Here is a 26584-nt window from a genome sequence, read left to right as displayed (position 1 = left end):
GTTTGGCATTGGGAGGACATAGGACATGGGACATGTGACTGTGGGGCGCGTAATCACGCCTGCCCCGCCCCCTGAAGGGTGCTTGTGACAAGGGATTGATTAGGTGGTGTTTCAGAGTTTAGGGGCACCCCTCCTCAGCTGCAGTGGAGGCTCCTGGTGTCTCATTTATGCACATAGACACAGAACAGTCTCTCTCTGTGACTATTACACAGACACCGGTCTTCTCGAGACTCCACTCCACACCTGGCGTTTCTCTCTGAGCAAACAGAGCCCGTGCTCTTCATGCTGCCGGTGAGGCGACCTCTGGGCGGCTCCACCATGATTCATGCAGCCCTGGCCTATAAACTCGCCGCCGTGTTGTATGTTTGCTGTTGTAAGCACACAGACCCCTGCGCACGTACATACAGGCACAGGAAACACGCCTCCGTGGGGGCCTCAGGCAAGTGGCATTAGCATTTTTAGGTTCTGACAGAGGCTGCTGATCACTCTGGGTAAAAGTGGTGCTGGGGCGTGCAGCCCCGGCCCAGCCTCCTGTGTGTGAGGCGATGGTTTCTCTGCTTCTGTCTCTGACCCCGGCCCATCCTGCTAGGGGCTTACTGGGTTTTTTTTCCTCGTTGACATGTAATAGTGAAATAGGAAATAAGGAAGCCCCCCCCTCTGAATTTGATATGTGATGCAAATATATTTCACACTTGGTCATTCTTTTTAAATTGTATTTGTCTTTTCTTCTTGAACCTATGATTCCTTCCAGCTCCATACAGTCAGTATATCGACCATTTGCTTCATGGCCTCTTGTGCCTTGGTTGCTCTTCTCCTCTCGGATCCAAAATCACTTATTCTATAGTTTTCTAACTCCTCCTTATTTCCTTCTAGAAGTTTCGTGGTTCAACTTTCCGGGGGTTGTGTTTTATATTTCAATGCTTAATTCAGGCCAGACAAATCTTGGAGCCCCTTGGTCTCAGCTCTACCTTCCTGCTCTCTGTGTGCTTTCTCTTTTACTGCCTGTTTCTGTCCTGTGTTTCTTTGTTTGGGGGTGCATGGGTCCTTCTATTATTTCCAAGCTGCAAAGTTTATTCTAGTTCTCCTCGTTCTCACTCTCATGACTACATTGCTCCACGAGGTGACATATCTTCCATTTAGGCAGAACAAATCACTCCTCTCCGAGCTCTGCCACTTTTTCGACTTCCCTTCATTATCCAATTTTAGTTTATTATACTATTTATATAAAAAAAAATCTTCTGGTGTTTACTTCCGCCCTTAACTATTCCTTGATTTTCTTAGCTTTTAATGATTTCTTTTGAAACCAAGACTCAGTTCCGTGATCTCCAGGGTGTTCAGCTTATAACCAAGAGCTCAAGAGGTTGTGTATTTAAAACGAAAATCCAAAAACATACATACTTTAAAAATGGTTAAGCTGGAGACATGAGGCATTATGGCATAAACTGAATGACCTAATGTTATTACCTCAAGCTGGGAGGTGGCCTCGGGGTGAGATTTTCCAGGAACCGGCGCTGGCCTGGCCTCCCCCCACCTAGCAGGACGATCGCTTGGAGTTCTGGGTCAGCCCAAGCTGACTGTCATGATGTGTGGGCCCAGCCACGGCCAGGTACTCTGGGCTTGTCCACCCCCTGAATTCCATGACCGCTCAGCACCCAGCCTGATGGCTGTGCGTCAGCCCAAGACAGCTTCGTCACAGAGCTGTCCAGAGGTCCTCAGAGCCACAGAGGGGAGAAATTCTGGGACACTCAGACCAAGGCTCTGCCCTGCCTTAGTAAATGACGCCCATGCCGCCAATGCTCACAGAAAAACTGTCCTAGTGAGAACCCCTCCCTTCCCTCCATCCTGCCTTCCCGGCATCAGCCACCCACTCTTGTCCAAGGACAGAGTGAGCCTGTAGATGGTCGCGTAGCCTCCGTGTCCTGGGCCTTATAGTCACAAAGACAAATGACACAGGCCTCTGCCCTCTCGGGGCTCACAGTATTTTGAGAGAACACCTAAGTGAGTGACAACAAGGCAAAAGGGCAGCAGCAGGTGCAGGGTGGGGACATTGCTGAGACATGACTCTGCTTAGGGGAAGGGAGGAGCTGGAATCTGAGCTGAGGCCTGACGGCCAATTGGGCAGAGGACCGGGAGGTCCTGGTGGGGGCTGGGCTCTGCCGCCACCTTCCCCTGCCTGAGCCCCAGGACCACAATTTTCCCACTTCTTACACCTGCTGCTGCAACCCTTTGAAACAGGGCACTAGACAAAAATGTTCAATCAGCCCTTGAGGGCTTGGATCCTCCTTTCTTCAAAGTCAACAGACTCGGAACTGCAACTCAAGACAGCTGGGAGCAAAGGGAGGGGCCCTGTCTGACCGATGCTTTCACTCCTGCACCCATTTCTTCCAAGGGCATGGCCCAGTGCACACTGCGAAGGGCTAGAGATGCAGCGATGAACAGACTGGACCACTCCCACCACTCCTCATGCAGGGCTCACCTGCTAGCAGGGAGTAGCCAACATTCAACTAGACATGGGTACTGGAACAGGAAGGTGAATTCTGTGAACCAAAATGAGAAAAGGCAGGGGGTTCAAGAGGAATGGGCACTGATGTTTTGGATCAGGGAAGGCCTGAGAAGGGGGCGTTTGAGTTCTAGGTGTCCAGAGGTGATAGAGCAGGTTTGACTGGTCAGCCTCAAAGGGACCCGTGATATGACTTCTTAGAGTGAATAGCAAAACTTGCTAAAAGTACTAAGTCTTAGGTTCTTTAAATCAAGTTTTGTGAAATATCTGGCTTTCTAAGGCAGGAAGTGGTCACAAAGAAAGAGCAGGCCAGGCATAGAGACCCTTGGGGAGGGGTCTTAGGGCAACACACAGCATTCCACACGTTAGAGCAGTGACCCCAGGCAGGGCCAAGACCAGCAGGGGCCCTGTCCAGCCCGGCGAGGACAGCCCACCGGCCCCAGGCCAAACAGTGTTCAGCCCCAGATTTTCCCAGGGGTGCTGCCACAAGACTAGGGGGTGCTCCAGGTGAGGGCCAGAGGCACAGGGACCGGCCTGCCCCCACGGCCTGACAAGGCATAAACGCCCTCAATAAATATTTGCTGGACAAGTGGCTGATAGGTTTTTTCCTTCCTCCTAATAGCATTTATTCCCTACATCATGAGTAAGAGTGTGTGTCAGCTGAACATTGTGTACGGTGGTGACTTGCATTGGTTTCTGGTAGCAAATTGAGCCAATAAACTGTGACCACTCCGAAGGTAACTGGGTGTTTTTTGCTTCAGTAGCACTGATTATAAGCTCCCAGTTTCTGTCTCTTGTTAAATGACAAAGTAGTATCTTACTTTGTGCTGTGTACTTTTCCACATTATTTGAGATTTCATTTCAGCATGTATCATTTCAAGGCAAAGCGCTATTCCTCAATGCTAACACTCCTGATTTTCATAACGCAAATTCCCGAAGCAGAAGTAGGCAGCTCTGGGTTGAATGACCAGGAAAACCTCAGATGACTTAGCCCTGCTGAGACCAGGCTTTCTGCCATGCTGCGGCAGATTAAGCTCCTGCTCGCCATCCCGCGTGTGGTGACACAGGCTGTCGGCTAGAGTCAGGGACCATGCGGCATTCTCCCAGGACAGATGCAGGAACCCAGACAAAAAGCACCGGTAGGCAGAAGGGAACACCAGGAACTCATGGCGTAAGGAAAACCTTACAATCAGTATCTTGAAATGAAACTATTTTGACTCTTCAGAAAGCTTCAGTTGTCCTTAGGATTCTATCACCTGGTAAAAGGACAAATAAAAATCCATATCTTTGCATGTATAATCTATTTTCCTTTATGAGTTGCAGAACCAAGTCTGATGTGCCAAATTGTAGGTGTCCATAGCAAGTCCACGATTTATGGGGAACAGGGATGATCCTACCAAACTAAAGGTCAAGTAGGCAATAAAAATCTAGGAGCTTTTGGATTCTTCGAAGCTAGTAATGCTAGAGGAAATTCCATTTTGAAGAAAGGGAGAGAGGGAAGGAGGGAAGAGAGAAATTAGAAAAAACTATATATATATATGTGCTTATAATATGTGTATATATGTGTGTACATGTGCATATTTATGTATGTGCATATTGCGTGTGCACGTGTATATGTCGTGCATGTATGTGTGCATCTTTGAGGTGCTGTTCTAACCTGGCACCAGCCCCCTCTCCTGTCTGAGTCACACCCACTGCCCTTCTTCCCGGCTGGGGAACCGGATCTGGCTGCACGGCTGGTGGAAGAATGAAGCAGCATTTGACTTGGCAGGTTCATGTCAGACTTCTGACAAATTCACTCTCATGCTTGCTCACATGATGTCCATCAGACTCCCGCCTCCTCATCCTGAGGATGTCCCACATGTCCCAGTGCAGTTTTACAGGAATTTACCTCGAGAGACACAGCAACACAGCAATGTAATCACCCAGACAGGCTGTTCTGCCTCACAGACGCATGCTGTGGACTCAAGCATGTGAGCCATCGCTGTCCCCAGAACTGTAAGGTTCTATGCCCTGGCTTTCAGGGTCTGGGATGTCAGGGCTGCTCACTCTGGGAACAGACCATCCCAGCAGGGCTGTAAGCAGGGAATGGAGCAGGTGGCTTCCTGAATTCAAGGCATCTTCCCTGCTTCCCCAAGGCTTAGGTGCCCACTTCCAGCACTAAGGGTGGGTGGGTGGGAACACACCAAGGTGGCAGGACCTCAAGTCCAAACACGAGGTATGCTCTCAATGCACAGTAATACAACCACCAAATCAGGGTTTACTGAAGTTGGCTCCATAGAACAAAAGTCCCTTGTGATGCTCAGGGAGAAACAAAATGTTCCTTGGCCTAAAAAGCTTTGGAAAATACAGTCTCTGGGCTTGGAGATCCACACCCACCCTAGCCTAGCTAAGGCTCCAAGGAGACCTCAGTTTGCTAAAATCACTTGTCTCAAAACCAGTGCCATGCATCCTTTGCCTGAGACTCCAGGCAGAGGTTGCTATGACAGGGTCCCCAAACACCATGTCAGCTGGGGCCAGGAAGCAGGCCAGCACCAGGTAGGAGGCCACAGCTCCTTACAGGCGTGTGGCGCCAGCTCTCTTCCCACTGCCAGGGGATGCCCTACTGGCTGGTTGGAAAGAATTAAGCCCTTAGGACAGGAAAGTGTTGCTCAGACTACCCAAATCCCCAACAACCAGGGCCGTTCCTGTCAATAAGTAGCCCAAACCTCAGTGGGCACCCCATTGCCTGGGCCAGGGGAGGGATTGCAGGTGGAAGATGCTAGAGGCTAGGAGGTGACAGCAGCAAAGCCAAGGGTCAAAGTCAAGATGGGGTGAGTGCGAGGATGTGACCTGAAGGAAGAACGCTAGCAAACAGACAGCATTTGTGCAATGTGTGTGTGTGTGTGTGTGTGTGTGTGTGTGTGTGTGGTCAAAGACCTTGTGACCGCCCACAGGTGGACACAATGGAGACACTGATTCAGCAGAAAGGCAGAGCCCTGAACCTGACCAGGCAGGGTCACCAGGGAGGGGGGAGCTATATGTTTTATATGACCCAACAGAAAAATATAAAACAAGTAAAATGAAGTTAAAATTCAAGCAAGAACATCTTGTTTAAGGAAACGGAAACGTGCAATTTTTTCGGGAAAGCTTTCCATGAAAATAGCTTTTATAGAGATGGGAAAGTGTGATTTAAATGGAAAACAGACTTATGAAGAACAGATCTTCAGTGAGTAATGAATAATGATGGTTTTATATATTTAATTATGTATTAACATGATATATGTAAGCTGATTACATTTCATTTGAACAATTTTGAATCATATTTTTAATTCTCTGAAGAACGATAAAGGTCATCCACAGTGAGACCATCGCTTATTTATTCTAACATATGACCACCTACTACAGTGTCTGGCAGCTCTCCAGGGTTTAACAGATGTTTAATTAATAAATAAACGTTATTGGACAAATGAAAGCACTATTCCAAGATCTTAAGGAAATCATAGAGCCACATAAGACATGGCCCTTTCTCTTGAGGGATCAGGTTGACAGTTCTTCCACTCCTCAGAAGCCAAAAAGACTCTGCTAGAGGTCTCCTTATCAGAGCCAAATCGCTTCTGGGCAGAGCCAAGATAAACCCGATGTAATCTACAGGAACTTGTCCTTTCAGACCACACAGATTTGCAAAATCTTCCTCATCCACCCGGGGAACATCCACTCCGGTTAAGCAATCGGTTTAACTGCCCCCCCACACATTTATAACCGTTTCTACACTGTTCTGTCCTTGAGACAGTGGCAGAGCTGGACAGTTTCTGAGGGTCAGGACCTGGGTTTCGTCTATGCCAGGGGTGGCATGGGCTTTAGGGTCAGTGAGAATATGGATAGGAAAGCACATTCTGGAAAGAAAAGCAAGAAGACACATTTACTGTGTGGAACCCCAAAAGCAAAAGAAGAACATGAAAATAAGAATTTTGAGTGGAAAAGTTGGGGGAAAAATTCTCATCTGTCTCCTTCTCCTCCCACTCATCCTCTCACTCCAGGCCAAGCATCCTACAAGCCATCAACAATTAAAGGTGCTTCCCAGTCCAGAGCCATCTGAAACTTTAGGAGAAATAACATTTTACAAGTGGGGAAATGAGTTAAGCTGCCTTTAATTCTCTTTGGCAAACATTAGGGGTGCTCATTTAGAAGCATAGAGGGGGTCCACCCACATGGGTCGTGATGGACAGGAGTGGAGCTGGGGCCCTGGAATCTGCATCCTTAGAACACATGCCGGGAGACGTGGATGCACCCAGCTCTGTGGCCGCACTTCAAGCTACAGCCGGGGTGTGATTCTAACACGGTGGCATCTCCTCTTCCTTGGACTCTCTCTTCTCTAGAGGATAATCGCTGGGGTGGGCCAGTCCTGCAGAGGGTTTGAGGGGCCCTCAATGCCAAGAACCATAATCCAGATGCATCCTGCCTATGAAAACCTGGAATGTAGGTGACATCACCAGGTGTGGCAGGTGTCCTTGGGCCCATTTTATGACTGCAGAACAGAGAGAGAAGATCCTGAAAGCAGATGCAGGCCTGTTCAGGGCAGGAAGCAGCGAGACATCCCATGCGAAGCCTTCCCTCTCATAAAATCAGGAACACAAGGCACGGAGCAGTTAGATTACATGCCCAGGGTCCAGCACTGACCTGTGGCTAAGCCAGCACCTCTCCCGAGTCCACATCTGGAACCCTTCCTTCCACCAAACCGCCTCTTTATTGAAACTGCACATGGGGTTCACTGAATGATGGTGAACCCGAGGCCCCTAGAAATAAGCTTATGTCATGTTCTTCCTCTGATTAGGAAATAGGAGGGGGAGGCGGCAAGAAGAAATGTGGTGAGACACATTTTAGAAAGATTTCTTTAGAAGTAATTACTGTCTTAGAAAAATCTACATCCGAGAGGGAGTTAAGATGGCGGAGGAGTAGGGGTCTTCTTTTTCAGCCGGTCCCCTGAGTCGAGCTGGATAGGTACCAGACCAGCCTGAACATCCACGGAATCAGCCTGAGATGCAGGAAGATACATCTGGATCTCTACAAACGAACATCTCCAGCGCTGAGTATTGAGGTACGAAGCAGGGAGCTGTGAAGCCACGCACAGATATCTGAAGATAAACGGAAGGAGGAGGGAGCCGCCGCGCTCGGGCTCCGGGAAGAGGTAGCCACCTGCACTGGGGAGCGGGCTGACTGGTGGACCGGCACCTGCGAGAGAACAGACTGAGACTGTGAGCCGGGGAACGAACGACCAGACTGAAAACCAGAGCTCCGGAGTGCGCAAACCACACTGAAACGGAGCTCTGGAGCACGCGGGGGCGGCTGGTGGTGTTAGAAACACAAAGGACAGAGATACGACGGCCCTGGAAGTGAGGGCTGGGATGCCGGGTGTGGGGCGCACATCCCGGGATGCTGCAGGGTTGAGCAGCACCAACAGAAACAGAGTTAAAGTGGCCAGAGGGGCCCAGTGGAGAATGGTCTGCGATCCCTCTGTTCTGAGACAGAGACTGGGATTTGGCTACTGCTGCTCTGACTCTCAGAAGAGACACAGCAAACCGCCAGGGAAAGCTGCCAGAGAACAAAAGCCTGGAAATATTGGCTCACAGTGTGCCCATCCCCATCCCCCCTCGCAGGGGACACGGAGACTCTACCCAAACAGGGTTGCCTGAGTATCGGTGTGGCAGGCCCCTCCACAGAAGGCAGGCTGAAAAATCAAGAAGCCCACATCCCTAAGATCCCTATAAAACAAGGGTGCACGGCCTGGATCCTGGTCAATAATTTGGGCTCTGGACAACCCCACAACCTCTGCTCATCAGAATGACGAGAAGGAGAAATCCCCCAGCAAAGAAAAGACAATGAGTCTGTGGCCTCTGCCACAGAACTAATGGATATGGATATAACCAAATTATCAGAAATGGAGTTCAGAGTAACAATGGTCAAGATGATGTGTAGACTTGAAAAAAGTATTAACAAAAATACTAATGAGAATATAGATCTCTATTTAAAAAAAAAAAAAAAGACAACTCCAAAACAAACGATGTTCTCTTCTACACCTGGCTTTTGTTTATTCAGTTCCTACAGCTTTTAACGCCTTCTACTTCCTTTTCTAACCATTAAATCCCAATCATTCTTCAATAATAAGTTCAAATATTACCTTTAAGAATGGATCATTTCTTGCTCTGTGGACCCACACACTTTATATTTCTATTACTGAAGTTATTTCATTTCACTTTGTATATGTGTAATGAATTATGTTTCTTACCTCCTTTCTTTACTGTAAATTTCTTAAAGACAGAGACAACACATTTCCCTATGTTTCCACAATACTTAGTAGCACTTGGCTCTTAATAAACACTTTATAAAATGAAAAAAAGAAGAATATAGACTCTCTAAGGGCGGAAATGAGAGTGAATCTGCAGAAATTAAAAATTCTATGAATCAAATGCAGTCAAAACTAGAAGCTCTGACAGCCAGGGTGAATGAGGCAGAAGAACATAACGTATCGGCGTATTGGAGGATGGGTTAGTAGAAGAGAAAGCTAAAATAGAAACTTGGCTCAAAAAAATCCAATCTCAAGAATGTAGGTTACGGGAGATTACTGACTTAATGAAACGTTATAATGTCAGAATCTTCGGCATCCCCGAGGGGGTGGAGAAAAACAGAGGTCTAGAAGAGATATTTGCACAAATTGTAGCTGAAAACTTCCCTAATCTAGCAAAGGAAACAAGCATTCGTGTCCAAGAGGCAGAGAGGACCCCTCCCAAGCTCAACCACGACAAACCTACGCCACGTCAAGTCATAGTATTAGATCCAAGGATACAGTATTGAAAGCGGCCAGGGCAAAGAAATTTCTCACGTACCAAGGCAAAGGTATCAGAATTATGTCAGACCTGTCTACACAGACCTGGAATGAGAGAAAGGGTTGGGGGGACATTTTTAAAGTTCTTTCAGAGAAAAACATGCAGCCAAGGATCCTTTATCCAGCAAGGCTGTCATTCAGAATTGATGGGGAGATAAAGACCTTCCAGAATCGCCAGTCACTGACCAATTTCGTAACCACAAAACCAGCCCTACAGGAGATATTAAGGGGGGTTCTATAAAAGTAAAAAGGCCATTTATCATGCTAGTGGACATCAAAAGAAAGTGAAATAATCATCCTTATATCAGACATACTAGGTTGTAAATCAAAGATTGTAATACGAGATAAAGAAGGACTCTATATTATAATAAAGAGTTCTATGCAACAAGAAAATCTAACAATTATAAATAGTGATACCCCTAACTTGGGAGCAGCTAAATACATAAACCAATTAATAACAAAATTAAAGAAACACTATGATAATAATAAAAGAGTAGTAGGGGACTTTAACACCCCACTCACAGCAAGGGACAGATCATCTAAGCAGATCACCAAGGAAACAGGGGCTTTGAATGACACACTCCACCAGAGGGACTTATCAGATACATTCAGAGCATTTCAACCTAAGCAACAGAATACACATTCTTTCGAGTGCACATGGGACATTCTCCAGAATAGATCACATACCCGGTCAAATGTCAGGTCTCAACTGGTACAAAAAATCGGGATCATACCATGCATCTTTTCAGACCATTATTTATAAAAACCTGAGGTCGACAACAAGGAAAACACTGGAAGGACTACATACATGGATGTCAAGGAGCATCCTATTAAAGAATGAATGGGACAACCAGGAAATTAAAGAGAATAGTAAGCATACTTGAAAGAAAATGAAAACATGACAGTCCAAAGTTTTGGGCTGCAGCAAAGGTGGTCCTAAGAGGGAAGTATCAAGCAGTACAAGCCAAGAGCAAGAAACACCTGAAATACACAATGTAACAGAAAGGATTTGGAAAAAGAACAGCAAAGAAAGCCAAAATCCAGAAGGTAAAGAGAAATAATACATTTGGAACAGAAATCAATTACATAGAAATTTTAAAAATCAGTAGAACAGATCAACGAAACCAAGAGCAGCTTCTTTGAAAGAATAAATAAGATTGAGAAACCCCATGCAGACTTATCAAAAAGAAAAGAGAAAGGGCCCAAAATCAAGATGAAAGAGCAGAGATTACAACCATCACCACAGAAATACAAACGATTATGAGGATTTTATGAGAAATTATGTGTCAAGAAACTGGGCAATCTGGAAGAAATGGACAAATTCCTAGAAACACAGAAACTACCAAAACTGATCAGGTAGAAATAGCAAATATGAACAGACCCATAACCAGCAATGAAATGGAACTGGTAATCAAAAATTATTCAAAAAACAAGAGTCCAGGTCCAACGACCTCCCAGGGGAATTCTACCAAACATTTAAAGAGGAATTGAGGATTAGGTGTTATAGTCAACTAATGAAATGTTGAACACTACATCAAAAACTAATGATACACTATATGTTGGCCAACTGAACATAATAAGACAAAGAACTTCCCAAACTCAATACACAAGAAACAAATAAACAAATCATAAAATGGGCAGAAGATATCAACAGACACTTTTCCAATGAAGACATACAAATGGCTAACAGACACATGAAAAAGTGTTCAAAAGCATTAGCCATCAGGGAAATTCAAGCATTAGTGTCCAAGTGTCCAACCACATTAAGATACCACCTTACAACAGTTAGAATGGCAAAAATGTACAAGGCAAGAAACAACAATTGTTGGAGAGGATGTGGAGAAAGGGGATCCCTCCTACATTGTTGATGGGAATGCAAGTTGGTACAGCCACTCTGGAAAACAGTGTGGAGGTCCCTTAAAAAGTTAAAAATTGAGCTACCCTATGATCCAGCCATTGCACTACTGGGTATTTGCCCCAAAGATACAGACATGGTGAAGAGAAGGGCCATATGCACCCCAATGTTAATAGCAGCTCTGTCCACAATAGCTAAATCGTGGAAGGAGCCGAGATGCCCTTCAACAGATGACTGGATTAAGAAGATGTGGTCCATATATACAATGGAATATTACTCAGCTATCAGAAAGAACGATTTCTCAACTTTTGCTGCAACATGGACGGCACTGGAGGAGATAATGCTAAGTGAAATAAGTCAAGCAGAGAAAGATAATTATCATATGGTTTTTCTCATCTATGGAACATAAGAACTAGGAAGATCAGTAGGAGAAGAAAATAATAAAGAGGGGGGTAATCAGAAGGGGGAATGAAGCATGAGAAACTATGGACTCTGAAAAACAAACTGAGGGCTTCAGAGGGGAGGGGGTGGGGGAATGGGATAGGCTGGTGATGGGTAGTAAGGAGGGCACGTATTGCATGGTGCACTGGGTGTTATACACAATTAATGAATCATGGAACTTTACATCAAAAACCAGGGATGTACCGTATGGTGAATAACATAATATAATAAAAATATTATTATGAAAAAAAAGAAAGAAAAATCTACATCCGTGGTTGGAGTGCTAGGTAGCTTAAATTGATGATGTATGTTTATTGACATAAAAAGACACACATGGTATATTTTATACAGAACAGCACATTAGAGCTGAGCTTTACCGTCTGACTCTGCTCCCGCACACACACGCTCACACATACACTCACATAAATGCCCAGAAAAGCATTAGAAAGAAACCATGTCAACATGTTAATACCAGTCTGTCTCTGGGAGGTAGAGTTTAGGGGAATTTATTTATTTTGTCTTAGTTTTGCTCATTTGTATTGCTAATTTTCCTCTGACAAATGTTCATCACTTGTGCAATAATTCAATAATTATTTTTTTATAATTTTAAACAAATCAAAATAAGTATAGTTTTTATTTGTCACCTCGTCAGAGTGGTAAGCAGCAGTCATCTGGAACACTCACTTGTCTGAGGCATTGTCCCCTGGAACTAACCCCATGATGAGACGTTCAGCCTGGTCCCCTACCCGGGACCCAAGCAGTCCTTTGCTGGATTTTGTGTCCAGTGAGTGACTAATATGACAAGGGTGACAAGGGGTGACTCATAAGGACCAAGAGAGTAGCATCGTCATGTGCTGAACGGGAAGTTGCTACAGTCCTCTCACTTGGGGTTTCAGATGTGGTCTGGAGAGTCAGGGCTCCCTGGCTTCATCCTCCCTTTCTGATATGGGTTTCCATCCAGAAACGTCAGGGCAGCTGTCTGTTGTAATGATAGTAAGTAGTCATCCGGGCCAACTCAATGTTTGGTTGTCAAAACAAAGGGCAACCACTAGAAAGGCAGCGGGGACTTCATAGAATCATGGGCATGTGAGGACCAGCGGGGACCGGGGGGCTCAGAGTACTTGCATTCCTGTGGGCGCCACCCTGGACGCAGCCTGGTCACCCTGTTCAGGACATGTTTGCTAAATGAGAGCGTGTGACCCAATAAGGGACTTCCACTGAACTCCCTACCTAGTGTGGTAATTTCCTTTGCAACATGTCTGACCGATAGGTATTCATCCTTCTCTTGAATGCTTCTGGAGATGTGGTACTCACTTCCACATGGGGTAAGGCACGGCAATTTTCACAGTTGCATCTGTTAGAAAGACCTTCTCCTATTTAGGAGAGTGGTTCTCACACCCAAGCACATCCCAGAATCACCTGCAGAGCCTGTTAAAACACAGATTGCTGGGGCCTGCCTCCAGAGTTTCTGATCCAGCAGGTTTGGGACAGGGCCAAGATTTTGCCCTTCTAACCAGTTCACACCTTGATGAAGCTGGTTCCAGTTCCAGCTTCAAACAGACTGTTTTGTGTTTTCCTTTCCTTCCAACCCATTATCGGAGCCTATGGAGAAAAAGCATGGTCCCCAAAAACAACACACACACACTCACACTGATACACACACTCTCTCACACACATGCATGCATGTGCCCCCCGCGTCCCCAGCTTCATCTTCTCTGACAGCACAGGACGATCCCTCCCTGTTCCCTGTGGAACTACTTAAACAGGGATGTGACTCCCAAGTCCTCTTAGTGCCTCCTTAAGAGACCTCTTACAAAACAAACCGTGCAGCCAGGAAACCATAGCTGGAAGAATATGCGTGCTCTGCCTGAAGCCCGACATCCACCGTCGTCTGGGCATGGCTAGGACATCAGGTCAGGGGGCCTGCCACTGCCCTGACTTCTTCCTCTCTGGGACCAGGTGAAGGCCTCTGTCTTTGCCTCGGTAATGATCTACCACCCATCTTTCTGCCAGTGGTTCAATACTGATGTAACTATGTCTTCCAAAAGCTCAGATCATGATGGGGGTTAGAGGCTGAGGGGTGAGGTCTCATGATGGTACCTTATGGCCAGCCACAGGAACCTGGGGCAGAGATGGCCCTCATGGCTCAGCCCTTGTTCCACTCAGCCGTGGTGGGCTCCTCTGTGCTTCCCCTGCTCAGCTGGGAACAGATGCCACATTGAGGGGTATGTTGTGGGGGGTGCCCAAGTTAGGAGCTAGGGGTAACAGGTGCGTACTCGGAAGGGACAGTCCTGGGGACAATCTGCATGATTTCAGAGGTGACTGAAAACATCCTGCTGTGCTCCGTTCCCTGTGTGCCTCTCCCTGTCCCTGGCTCCTGCTTCATAGGATCACCCCCCAATTAAGCTTCTCTCAAGTCCTTGTCTTGGTAAATGTTGACTAAATGAGTGAATGACCAAATAAGTGACTTGCTTTGAACTCTCTGTCTGATGTCCTCTAGGGAACTTTAGGCAGAGTAAAGCCCCCCTGGGCTGCAGGCCCCCAAAGACAGGACTTTCTACCTGCATGTGTTTTAAAGTCCTTGGGGCCTAGGACCAAGCCCTGCCCAAAACACGCATCTTCCAACACAAGGAGAGAGAGGTGAGTCTAAACTTTATGTCTCAGGAGTTTCTCCTAGCCTGAAATTGACTCACTATTATTGTTAGATGAGGTGCAGTCACTGTTTCTGAGCTTCAGGTCACCCTCCTGGGCGCTGCTAAGTGATGGGGATCCATGTCCAGGACAGAGCTGACTCTCATGTAAGATTTGCACTTGATCTAGCTGGCCAGACTTACCTCACATCGTCCTGACTGTCTGAGATCCTCTTTGTATTTAAGTGTCCTAGAGAGGGGTGGTCACTTTTGATCATTGGTTTTCTATACGTGATGTTTTTCTTCATCTGCAGCAGTCCCATTAAAAGATTGGAAAATCTGAGAAAAGTGGAAAGAAGAAGCCTGAGCATCTGACAGTGACCTAGATGGTGAGGACCGGATGCAGCAAGGCTATCCAATGCCTGTCCCCATTCTCACGTCCCCCAAAACCCCCAGCAGGCAGAGCTAACCCTGCCCCTCAGAATCCTTCTCAACACTCAGCTCCAAGCTTTTGGAGCCACATGCTTTTGCTGGACCTTTGAAAATTCAGCTAAATCTATAATGCCAGGGGACATGAGGGGTATGTGGAGCCCTACCCTCCTGAATCTTGAAAATATACAACCATAGGAGAAGAATTAAAAGGTAGTATGAGAGATCTCAAGAGGCAGTGAGAGGGTCCATCTATATGCGAAGGCCCTGAGCAAGAGTTGGCCCCTAAAACATGTCTTATAAAATGGATGGTATATGGACTGGCACAGGGCCGAGGGCAGAGTGTAGCCCTGGAATGTAGCTGGTGAACAGGGGACAGAGAAGTCAGGAGGATGAAGAAGCTGAGGGCTGAGCTGTAGAGGGAAGTCTAGTCAGGTTCAGGGGCTGAGTAAATTTGTTCATCCCAGAGCCACACTTGTAACCCATGAACAAGCAGGGACACCTGCTACCCCATGAAGCTGACCACACAGAGATGGGACTCTGCCCCATCACCAAGGTCAGGGATCTGCGTGCACAGGACACTAGCATGAGATGCCGTTAACTAGCAGCCACTTCTGGCTCACATCCCAGAGGTGAGCTGTGTGGGGTCCATGATGCCTCTGGGGCAGCCTTTAGAGCTGAGAGAAATGAGAACAGTGATCACCACTCGCCTGCCACTGGGTTGTGACCCCCCACCCCAGTCCAGCCAGTCAGGGGACAGCAGGAGTCTGGCCCTCTTGCCACAGGCAGCTCCACTAAGAAGCAGGCTCAACACCTCTGAGATGAGCATGATGAAGCCAACCCCTCCTTTGTGATTGTAAGAGACATTCCTCACCAGGGTGCTGAGAAGCTGTAGTCCTTCATCCTTCTCCCTGTCCAGGGAGGACAAAGGCACCCCTGAAGCTTGCCTTTGCTCTGTCATTGAAGGCCTTCTCAGCTAGGGGCAGAGGAACCTGCTCTTCATCCCATCTTTAGAACTCAAAAATAGGTCTTTAATCAGACTGGTGTTGACCAAGAGAAGAATCACACACACACACACACACACGCACACACGCACACACGCACACACGCACACACACCCACCCTATCCAGACATCCCACATCTGGCCTTATGGTCTTCAGTGGTCATTGAAAACTCTTAAAAAACTAGTCCCTACTTTTGAATAACTGGGCATGGGGTCATCCTAGGAGGGTAGACTCAGCTGGGGAGGCTGGGCCCTTGGAGAACTCTCCTGAAGCTCCTTGGCCCAGGAAAACCAAGGCCTCGGTCTTTGTGCTTGCTGCAATCCTGCCCACCATCATGGAGCCTGGATGGGGACATACCCAGTGTGAAGCTGACATCAGTTATGTCATGAGAGCTACCTGCCCACACCCTTACTGGCCTGAATCCACCTTTCGTCTACCGTGGTAGCTGAGCCTCACCTTGACACAGGTAGAAAGCCATATCATCTGAGCCAGCGTGAACAACAGCAGAGTCGGGCTTCCTGCACTACTGCATGGGGCTGAGGTTGAGTTAGGGCCCAAGACTTTTGTCTGTTTCATCTGTAACTACTTCTGTTACCTTTTGATGCAAAGTAAACTACCTCAAATTTGGTGGCTTAAACCAACAGAAATTATTGTTTCTCACAAGTGTGAGCTGACCAACCTTGCGGCTCTTTCACTCTACACAAAGCTGATGGTGGCTGCCTTATCAGGGGCTCACCTGGGGTGGAACATTCAAGATGGCCCCATCACACATGTGGTGCCTCGGGGGACAGCCAGAAGACTGCCTCAACCAGAACACTCCGAGTCGTCTCAGAATCTCCCCCTCTCTACAGAGACCTATTTTATGGCAGCTCAGGATACCCAAAGCACAGAAGAAGGCCTCTGGGCCTTCTAAGGGCCTCTAAAGATTTAGGCCCAGAAATGACAGTCACTGCCAGGGACCTCAGTCAGCTTCACTGTAGTCACTGTAGTCAGCCCAGCTTCACAGCAGGAGGGGACAACTCTCAAGCATCTGTACCCAAAGCCATCTTTGGATCATCTTCCTCTCAGTGTCTCAGATCTCAGAACAAACCCCAGTTTCTGCTAAAGAAGATGACCTCTGTGTAGGCCTGGGAGGGAGGCAACATCACCATAGGTCTCTGCTTCTTCAGATGGTGCATAAAAATACCAGGAAAGGACAGTTTTTCATATTAGATACTTAACGATCTTATTACAGTTTCATTTTACTCTTGAAGACCCTGGCCAGGATCTTTGGAAAGCATATTATTATGTGCCAAATGCCACCAAACTAGCAATCCCCTTTGACAGGAAGCCCTTGCATCGGGGGACACGCTGTTCTTTTCTAGTGTTGTCACTGCGCGTCACCCTCTGACGTAGTTCTCCCATCCAAATGGGGCAGAGAGAGCCTGTTGCACTCAGCTTGGTCACTGTCCAGACTTGCGTAGGTTCTGAGGTCACTTAGCTAAGACTGGCTAAAAACAGTAACTGTTAGTCAAAAGCACAGGCTCTGTGTCACAGACATCACCCTGATGTCTATGCCTCCCCAGGCACAGAGTCTGCCTATGGAAGAGTAGCCCCCCAAAGCCCATGGCAGTGTTTTGTGAGGTATGACTAAAGGCTTCAGAATTCAGCTTTTGGAGATGTGTCTTGGTTAATAAGCATTAATCATGTCCTCTCTTAAGTACAATGGTTGAGCCAATTTTTGTTTTTGTTTTCAATTAGGAGTTAAAATTTAAGCATCTAGGACATATATGAGCAGTATTCAGTGAATGCCAGACCACCATTTTGCAGGAAAAGAAGGAGGGTCGTGTACTTAGAACCTACCTCAAAACTCTGGGACAATGATTCTGATTTCTCTTTGGATGTCAGCATGGAAAGAGGATACACCCTGGAGCCTATGGCTCTGAGTAGGGGGTGGGGAGTGGGGTAGAAGACTTCACCAGTCCTAGCACACTTGCCAGAATGCCTCTGAGGACATCTCTAACAATGGCATCCCAACCCACAACCAGCAGAAGAAAAATCATGGCTTGCAGCTGCACTGTTTTGCCAAATTGTGTTATAATGTTCATTTGTCCATAAATAGAAAATGCCTTTTTGTGGCAAGCTTGAGGTTATATTAGAATTAGATATTTCAGAATGAGAGCCTTATTAAAATTTTCATGGATGACCCAAAGAAACCCAACGATAAACATAACTACCTACTAGAAATTGTCTCTTTTGTCTTTACAGTGGTGGAATATAAATAAATAACACGGATAGAATTTTTCCTGCCGCTGCCCTATGTAACATCAGCCTCAGACACAAAACATTTAAACTGCTTTCCATGCTAAGGGGGTTGAAATGGTTTATTTGTTTTGTTTTGTTTTGTTCCTACAGAAGCATTAGCAAGATGCCTTCCTTTCTACAGAGGCATTAGGAGAAGGAAACTGACTCCCCACCCCCAGTCCAAGCCTGCATGCCATGGTGATGACTAGTGTCAGGCTGAAATATGCAAGATCCCGTGAGATTTAAGATGAATTGTAGTTGACACCAGTTCTTAACCTCCTCTCTCCCTTCCAGGACCTGAGCAAACCCTCCCCAAAGCAAGCCAGACAGAGCCTCCTGCTTCAAGTGTGGGGAGGGATCTTGTAGAAACAGTAGGCTGATGTTCTTCCCCTTCCCAGAAAAGTGGAAGGTCTTGCTTGTCAGCAGCAGCTTCCCTCCCTGTCCTGTCCTGGGTCAGGCTGTGCTGAGAGGCATAAGCCCCCAGTACACGCAGCCCACCAACCTGACCACAATACTAGTTAGAGGTGGCCCCATTCAAATCACTGGACTTAATAAGAGAGTGTCCCTACATGGGAATGGCTGCAGGTGTGGCTGGGAATTTGAATGACAAGAAGCGAGTCCTGGGTCAGTGCAGCCTTGATGAGTTTAAAATAAAAGAAAAGGGCTCCCACCACTCCTGGTGAGCCAGCCACATACCCTCTGGGCCTTCCAAACTCCCAGGGTTATGAGACAATTAAGTCTAAAAACAAATGTACTCGTGGCTCATAGAAAGGGTTTCAGATCAGTACCTGGCCCTCTCTGCTTTTCACTACCCAACAGAGAAAATAGTGAGAAGTTTTTTTTTCTTTCCACTCTGACCTCCAACTTCCACTCTCACCTCCAAGTGAGGATTTGTTTCTTCATAGAGTGGTCTTAATACCTTGATCGTGTCATCCCCACTGCAGTTCTCAGCTGGCAAGAGCAGGGGACTGAGCCAGGGCAGACCCCTTTCTTTTGTGTTTTCCCACCAGCCAGGAGGTGGCAAAGAGCCAGCCTTGTGCAAGCAGCCCCCTGGAGGGTGAGTTTGCTGAAGACATGCTATTGTCTTCAAGGATGTGAACTCCTTTTTCTACTCACTCATGGGTATTGTATAGATTTCATCGACTAACATGGAAAAAACTGCCTTGCGGTGAGTTGGAACCCTGTCCCCTGTCCCCCACACTGACCCCTGCCTGTGGTGCGACTGCCTGTTGTTTTAGCTGAGCTGAGTCTGGCAGAAGTTGTCCCAAATCCATTCTCAAGGCAATTAACCATCTGTAGTGACTCAACTGGACAGTGTCTGCCTGTCATCACCATTTCCAAATAAACATGGACTATGGTTTGATTAAAATATGGAAGCCTGAGCCCCATCACTGTACCATAGCAAAAGCCAGAGCAGGAGACCCATCTAAATGGCACCGTTCTCTGAACAAAGAGCTTTCAGAGAAGTCATTCTCAGACAGTCAGCAGCCACGGATCTCAGCAGGGACCTTCACCTCCGGGACCAGCACCTCTTGTTGAAGGAAAGGCAGAAATGCAAACTGAAAGGGAACTTACAGACACTGACATAACCCCTCCATTTCTCCAGAGAGACCGGGCATTTGTCCAGGGCCACCCAGCTAAGAAGTAACAGACAGGCATCTGGTCTACGGTATTGGGAATGCACAGAGGTAGGCATCCTTGGGCCACCTAATTGTGATTTGAGGACACACAGCAGGATTGGAGGCAGAACTGTCCAGAGTGGGACAACAACCAGAGACATCGAGTCAGGTGTGGGTGGATGATGAGTGTTAGACGCGGCATGTCAGCATTTTGCCCACAAGTGGAACCCACCTACAGCAAAGGCCCTGACACACCAAGCCAAGCCTCCCTGCCACTGTCCCTCAGAGCAGTTGCTTCACATCCTGGTATTCTCATTACCAGCAGGGACTATGGGCCAACATTTAAGCAGACTCAGAAATGATGAGAATTCAAAGGCTCTTAATAATAACTCTTGGCTATAATAAATGAACAGATGGACAATGCTTCCAGTCAAATAAAAAGCTGTTGAAGACCCCAGCTGTGTTAACAGTGCTTTATACGGAGAGTCAGGGAAGGATGCCCTCTGGAATCCAGTGCAGAGAGAAGTATGTTTCTTCACGATTAGCCTGGCATACTTTCTATAGTTAGCTAATGAAGAAAAGTCATGAACTCATGGCATTCCTTCATTTCCCCTGGTTACCAGGGGACTCAGATGGGAGTTATATGCTTGAGTCGGTAGTCATCCTTAGAAGAGACTTTATCTTATGGTTTTGTCTCCCCTTTCAGGGCATGATGCTTACTTTGCGTGTTTATATTTTACTCATATTAATCTCTCTACTTTCATTATTATAATATTCCTTGATCTCTGTAGAAAATAGAAGAGTACAAATTGCATTTGGAGAATGTTTTAACCCTTCTTTAAAAAACACTTTTAATTTCAATGAAAAAAAATAGGCAAAGCATTAAAAAAAATATCTCTTTCAGACACATTATTCCATTTTTCCCCAAAGCCTTGCAAAATCCCCGTGTCTTCTGAATCTTCCCCTCCAGTCATAGGGCTAAGCATATTTTATTGTGTTCTGATTCTCTGCAGCCTGAGGCTCACTGGAACACTGTGAAGCTTGGGGTGGTGCTGCTGGAGAGTCCAGCACCTCCTCCCTCCTGTCACTGAAGGGAGCCCTAGGTTCAAGGTGCATCTTGTTGAGGCAGCAAATTCTCAAAAGGGCAGCTCAGCTCATTTGGAAAGTGACACCAGAGAAATGCTATTTTTGCTCCCTGTTCCATTCTGATTAGCTTGTCAAATCCTCCCCAGTCTCAGGAAGCCCTGGGCGCAGCCTGTAGGAGCCAGAACAAGGGACGCGCTGCTTTTCCCCCACGGCCAAGTACAGTCCCTGGTCACCAGCAGATGATCCGTAAATATTTGCTGGATGCATGTGTCAATTTGGGTGAATCATTTGATTTCTCTGAGCCTCAGTTTCAACAAAATGGTCAGATTAGCTTTTGGCTTCCTTCCAGCACCATCCAGGGGATGAAATGAGATTCAAGGACACGTCTGCAATGTATTCAGCACTAGAAAGAACATGTGACCATTAGACTTTGTGACTCATGGTCAAGAAATAGCCACTGATACCCAGGAAGGCCCCTCCACCTGCTGACTTGCATCTCCACTGATCCAGGAGCACCTTCTGTTTCGAGAATGTGCCTAAATATTTACTTGGTGGAAATACAATTGTGCTGATCCAGTGAGATTAGGGAAGGAGAAATCCTGGATGGCCTCTCCTTGCCTCTGAAGCTCCTTCCAGCCTGTGTCTCTACACTGAGGATGGAAGTTCGGGTGAAGAGGGCAGTAGGAGAAAGGCCAGATGGTGCATGGGCCTCCCGACCATGTCAGAAGCAACCACTCACCCTTGCTTCCATGCATCACACCCACAGAGGATCTATCTTGTCACCCTCCTCCGTGGGGAAGACCAAACCAAGGGGCCAGCCCCCTACAGTATCCCCACCCCCAGCTGTTTCTCTTTGCATAAGAAACCAGTTATTGTCATTCTCTACCCAGCACAGTAGCAATTCTGGAAAACTACATTATACCAGTGCCAGCATCTGGGGAAAATACATATCAGTGGGCTCCAAAATTTGGGAGAAGTACATTGCCTGAACGTCCAAAGTTTTGCTTTGACAATATTTGTGTTTTAAAGAAGTGTAACCTAAAAACTAGAAATCACATCTTGTTTATTGTTTTTTTCTCAATGTTTTACTTTAATATCTGGACGCTGTTAAGCTGTTATGTCATTAGACGTGACTAAAGTCTGTGTTGGTGGGTGATCTATCACCCAGCTACTTTTGAACCTGTGCAGTTATGTATGTAAAGACAAGGGTCCAAGTGCATCACAAGACTGGCCGAAGACACACACTGGAATGAGTCGTGTGTTCAGTGAACCTCCTTTTTAAACTCCTGAGGCAGTTGTTCCTCTCATGGGTGGGACCTAGTGCTAAGGCAGGTACGGAGAGTGAAAACAAAGAAGAGGGATCAGTATCCCATTTCCCTTCCCTCGGTTGGAGTCATTAGGGGCCAGGAAAACAGGAAGGGGGTGAGGCCTCGCTTGGAGAAGGGAAATGCTGAGGAAGTGTGGGCAGGGCACTTGAAGCAGGAAAGCATGTTTGAAGAGGTTGCTTTAGAAGGAGGCCCCTCCTGGCTGAGAAGAAACAGCACTAGGAAAGCAGTAGGCTGCCGTGGGGTTGGCCTCCGGGAGGCCACAGAAGGGGAGAGCCACACCCAGGATTGTTTTCCAAGCACAATTTACAGTCCCCATTGTCGGCCTTTCCTCTGGGTAATTAGGTACAAAACAAGAGCCAGAAATGCTCATCCATCTTGTCACTGGATTTTACTTTCCCTGGCACGTTAGCTCTCAGCCGCCCGGGCAGCCGTTCTAGCCACAAATGCTGAGGAGTTTGGCAAGCCTGGTCTATAATAGTCTCATCCAGAGCTGACATGGCCCCTGGTAAGCAGCTTTAATTTGACAGGGCTGGATACACTTTGCTGTCTACAGCAGATGAGGAAAGACTGTCTATTTTTATGATTTATTTCTGGACCAGGTTCACTGCGAAATTTCAACCAGAGAGGAGGCTTACTTTCTTAGCCTGGGCATCATGCCTTTCGAAGGTAGCTGGAGTACAAATGACTTTGCCTGGGAGAGAATAAATGAGTCAGAAAAGGAAATAAAACTGAACTTCAATCCATCTGGAAGATAGATATGGGGGTTTAATAAATGAGTGAACAATTGATTAAATGTATTTTCATGTTGTGATGAATAATCTCAACTCTTATCTGAGAAGTAAATCTCTCAGATCTGTTTCTATTGTGTGTGTGGTGTGTGATATGTATGGTGTGTGTGTATGGTATGCGTGTGGTGTGTGGTGTGTGCATATGGGTGTGTGGCATGTGTATAGTATGTGATGTGTGTGTGGCGTATGTGTAGTGTGTGTATGCGTGTGTGCTGTGTGGTATGTTTGTGCAGTATGTGTGGTGTGTATGCAGTGTGTATGTAATGTGTGTGTGTGGTGTGTGTATGTGTGGTGTGTGTGCAGTGTGTATGTAATGTGTGTGTGTGGTGTGTGTATGGTGTGTGTGTGGTATATGTGGTGGTGTGTATATGGTATGTGGTGTGCATATGATGTGTGTGGTGTGTGCGTAGTGTGTGTGTGTTGTGTGTGTGGCATGTATGTGATATATGTGGCATATATGTGATGTATGTGGCATGTGTGGTATGTATGTGGCATGCATGTGAGGTGTGGTGTGTGTGGCATGTGTATGTGGTGTGTATGTGAAGTGTGGTAGCATGTGTGTGTGTGGTGTGTGGTGTGCATGTGGTATGTGTGGCATATATCTGAGGTGTGTGTGGCATGTACGTGATGTGTGTGCTGTGTGTGTGTGTGTGTAGCCCAAATACAAACTGGAGCTTCATAAAGCCTGGTCTACACATGGAGTCACACTCAAAGGAAAACAGCCCCAAAACCAAAACATAAAAAGTTAGTTTCAGTTTTCACTCGAGTATCTGGAAGAACGCCAAGGGGAATGAAGCAGAGCAGCACGTCTTAAAATTCTGTTTGATCCCCTTTCTTCCAGAATTCCGTAGCCTCTCACTTTAAATGGCCAAAGCTCTCCTTACTTCCAGCCTTTAAGTCTTGGCTGGTTGAATCCCTGTGGGCCTCCTATCAGCTTCTCGCACTGACTGCAAAGCTGTGTCTCCTCTTTATCCACTACCTGAAGTCCTCAAAACGAAAGTCGGCGCAAAGGCTGATCCCAAAAGCCAGACTCCCCTCCCTCCTGTCCGCCTCCCACCCAGGCTGGACTTGCTCCAGGCTGTCTGCATCCCAAACCTGATGGGCCTGCACCGACCCTCCCAAGGAGCAAGGACGGAGGAGGCCAGGGTGCAGGATTCCCAGTGCTCCTTCTGGGACAGCGTGTGGGGAAAGAGCAGGGGATGCGATTTAGAAATCCCATTTTTCATGTGAATACATCTTGTTGCTCAGCACTTCCCGGGCAAGCCTCCCGGGCTTCTGGAAGGAGAGCGAGGCTTTACACATGACAAGCAGGGGCATTTCCCGCTCACAGTCAAGCCCTGCATGCACGGGGAGCCTTTCCCCGGAGCGCGTCACCCCTCGGGCACCTTTCTCAGACCCTCAAACCTTCACACTCTGAGTCTTTCTCACAAGTCTCAGAGTTGTGCGAAAATGCATGCAAGAGACTTGGCCACCAAGTAAATGTCCCGCCTTGTGCCGCCTCAGCTCCCACCATGGTGGGTGGGAGGCGGGGCAGGTCAGGCCAGACAAAGCAGGTGAGCTGGAGGCACAGGCACGGTCTCCAGCTGGGGTGTCCTGGGCTGAGGCCAGGAGACCCTGACCCCTCCAGCCTGGTTTGTCACTGAGCAGGGACTCACGTTTTGTTCAGATTACAGGGATCTGGACAGAGGGTGAATCCACAGTGACTGAGCAGTTTGGAAGTCCTTAAGCAATACTAGCACGTGAGCACAAGCAGAGGAAATCTCTGGGCAAGTACACGACATCGGGGCTCCTCTTGGCTTTGGAGAGCACAGCCTTGCTGAACGCCCAGGTTGAGATCAGACGCCAGCTCTGTCCCAGCTCTCCCCCAGTTGCTCTCACCCAGGCATTTCCCCTAAAAATCTGTGCACATTTAACCCCATGTTTCCATCTTTGGGGCTCATCATTGTTATCCTTGGGACTCCGCTGGGTTAGCAGGAGCCCGATAGATAAATAACATGCCGAGTGACAAGTTAATCCCAAGACATTCTGACGCCCTCCAACACAGAATGCCTCTCTGCAAAGAGCCTACACCCAGCATAGAGAGAGCCGAGTAACATCCATGACGCAAACAGAAAACGGTGCTGGAAATAGTAAAAATGGAGTAGGAGCCTCCCTGGAGTTGAAATGGCTGCAGGTGCGTGGAGCCCTATGGGAGGGGCAGCTTCACAGCAGAAAAGCATTTCTGCATTTTAACTTAGGTCTTGGAAGGAGGGCACATTTCTCTGCCAAAGTGAGGCCAGGGCATCCCTGCTAGAGGGACAATTGGAACAGAAGGATGAGGGAGGTCACACTCCAATGTTTAACCTTCAGGAGGAGGAGGGCCTCATGGACTCACCCCCCAGCTCCCACAGCAGGCAGAATCCCCAATTGCTCTCTCACACAGCACCCTCTCTGATTTTTCATTGTACTCACCACATTTGTAATTTGGAGTGATTCGTGCGATTATGTGTTGAATGTGTCTTTGCCACCAGACAGCACAGCGCATGAGGGCTGGACCTTCACGTTGTGGTTGACCCAGTGCTTGTCACTGTGGCTGGCATGTCGTAAGGTACTCAGCAGCATTTGTCAACATAAACATGAAATTGCTTGAGCGGCTGCCTCTCACCCTGGGCTGCCCAAGGCAAACATCCTGCCCCGCCTAAAATCAAGGGTCTCTCCTTGAGTTCTCCCGGCTGTCCCCCCATGGGGACACCCTGGTCTAGGACTCTGGCTTGTTCCTGGGACAGAGGAGCCTGGGCCCAGGCCAGGACTGATGGCGGAGGGGGCATCTGTGCACCCAGCTTGGGAGACCTCTGCTGGGGGACCCCATCTGGGGGACGGGGCCACCTCTGTGAAATTCCCTCAGGGACACTCGTGTCTCCTCGAGCTCCCACCAGGACCCTCTGTGGCTCTCTATAGCTTGGAAAGGGTGAAGTTAGAGCCGCAAAGGCCACGAAAGCTGCTCTTGGCCTCCTGTCTCCAGAATGTAGGGGACCGTGCCCTCTGCTGGCCAGGCCTTGCAGAGCCCTGGGAAATGGGCCAGGGGAAGTCTGGAGCTTTCTGTAGGAAACAGACAAGGAGGAGGAGGCAGCCTGGGCTGACACACTGGGTTCAGAACCCGCTGGGTCTTGGGCAGGTCCTTCTGCGGGAGAGGGGAGGGGACAGGGTGGGCCGGCTGAAGGGAAATCACGCACACACCCTCTGTCTTTTCACTTTGGAGTTAGCCCTACACCCATTTACAAGCCTCAATGGAAAAGCCACCACTGATCCTTTATGACCAAACAGCTGACCTTTTCCCAGCTGTTTGACACCCAATTATATATGGCAGTTTCCAAAACGTAAATCCAGGCTTCAAAGATAAAGGCTGAACCCAGGTTGGACATCAGAAAAATCCACAAACCTGACAGCTGGCCCCAAGGGAAGCCCCAGGATCATGGTGAGATTTGGTGAGGACAGCATCTTCACTAGAAAACGGGTACCGCCCCACCCCAGGCCGACACTGGGATGGGGCAGCAGTGACACTTCACACCACCCCAGGCCAGCAGCTGGGATGTGAGCTGAAAGCCACATCTGTTAGAATCCCACAGGCAGCAGGACAGGGCCAACCTGGGAACAAGAGAGCAGACAGATCAGCAGGGGTGGTTCACAGATGGGGAGGCCTGTCAGTGAGCGTCTTCTCGCTGGATCAGGTACAAGAATCCGTTCTTCAGTTAACACGTATCTGTTGAGCACCTACTATG

At 47.6% G+C, this 26584-nt stretch overlaps 1 long non-coding RNA gene across 1 annotated transcript in view; it reads right to left on the bottom strand.

The window, feature by feature from the left end:
* The window catches only part of LOC103677855, a 53857-nt gene extending 28450 nt beyond the window's left edge, over positions 1 to 25407 (bottom strand). The window contains exons 1-2 of the long non-coding RNA XR_572544.2: positions 25278 to 25407; positions 14493 to 14627 (exon numbers count right to left, since the gene is read on the bottom strand). This is a non-coding gene — a long non-coding RNA (uncharacterized LOC103677855). The remainder of the gene's footprint in view (positions 1 to 14492; positions 14628 to 25277) is intronic.
* Between the last annotated feature and the right edge of the window lie 1177 nt (positions 25408 to 26584).

Source organism: Ursus maritimus, unplaced genomic scaffold (genome assembly GCF_017311325.1).
Source record: "Ursus maritimus isolate PB19 unplaced genomic scaffold, ASM1731132v1 scaffold_22, whole genome shotgun sequence".
Classification (NCBI taxonomy): domain Eukaryota; kingdom Metazoa; phylum Chordata; class Mammalia; order Carnivora; family Ursidae; genus Ursus; species Ursus maritimus.
The sequence above is the reverse complement of the archived record's forward strand: the minus strand, read 5'-3'. Positions and strand labels throughout refer to the sequence as shown.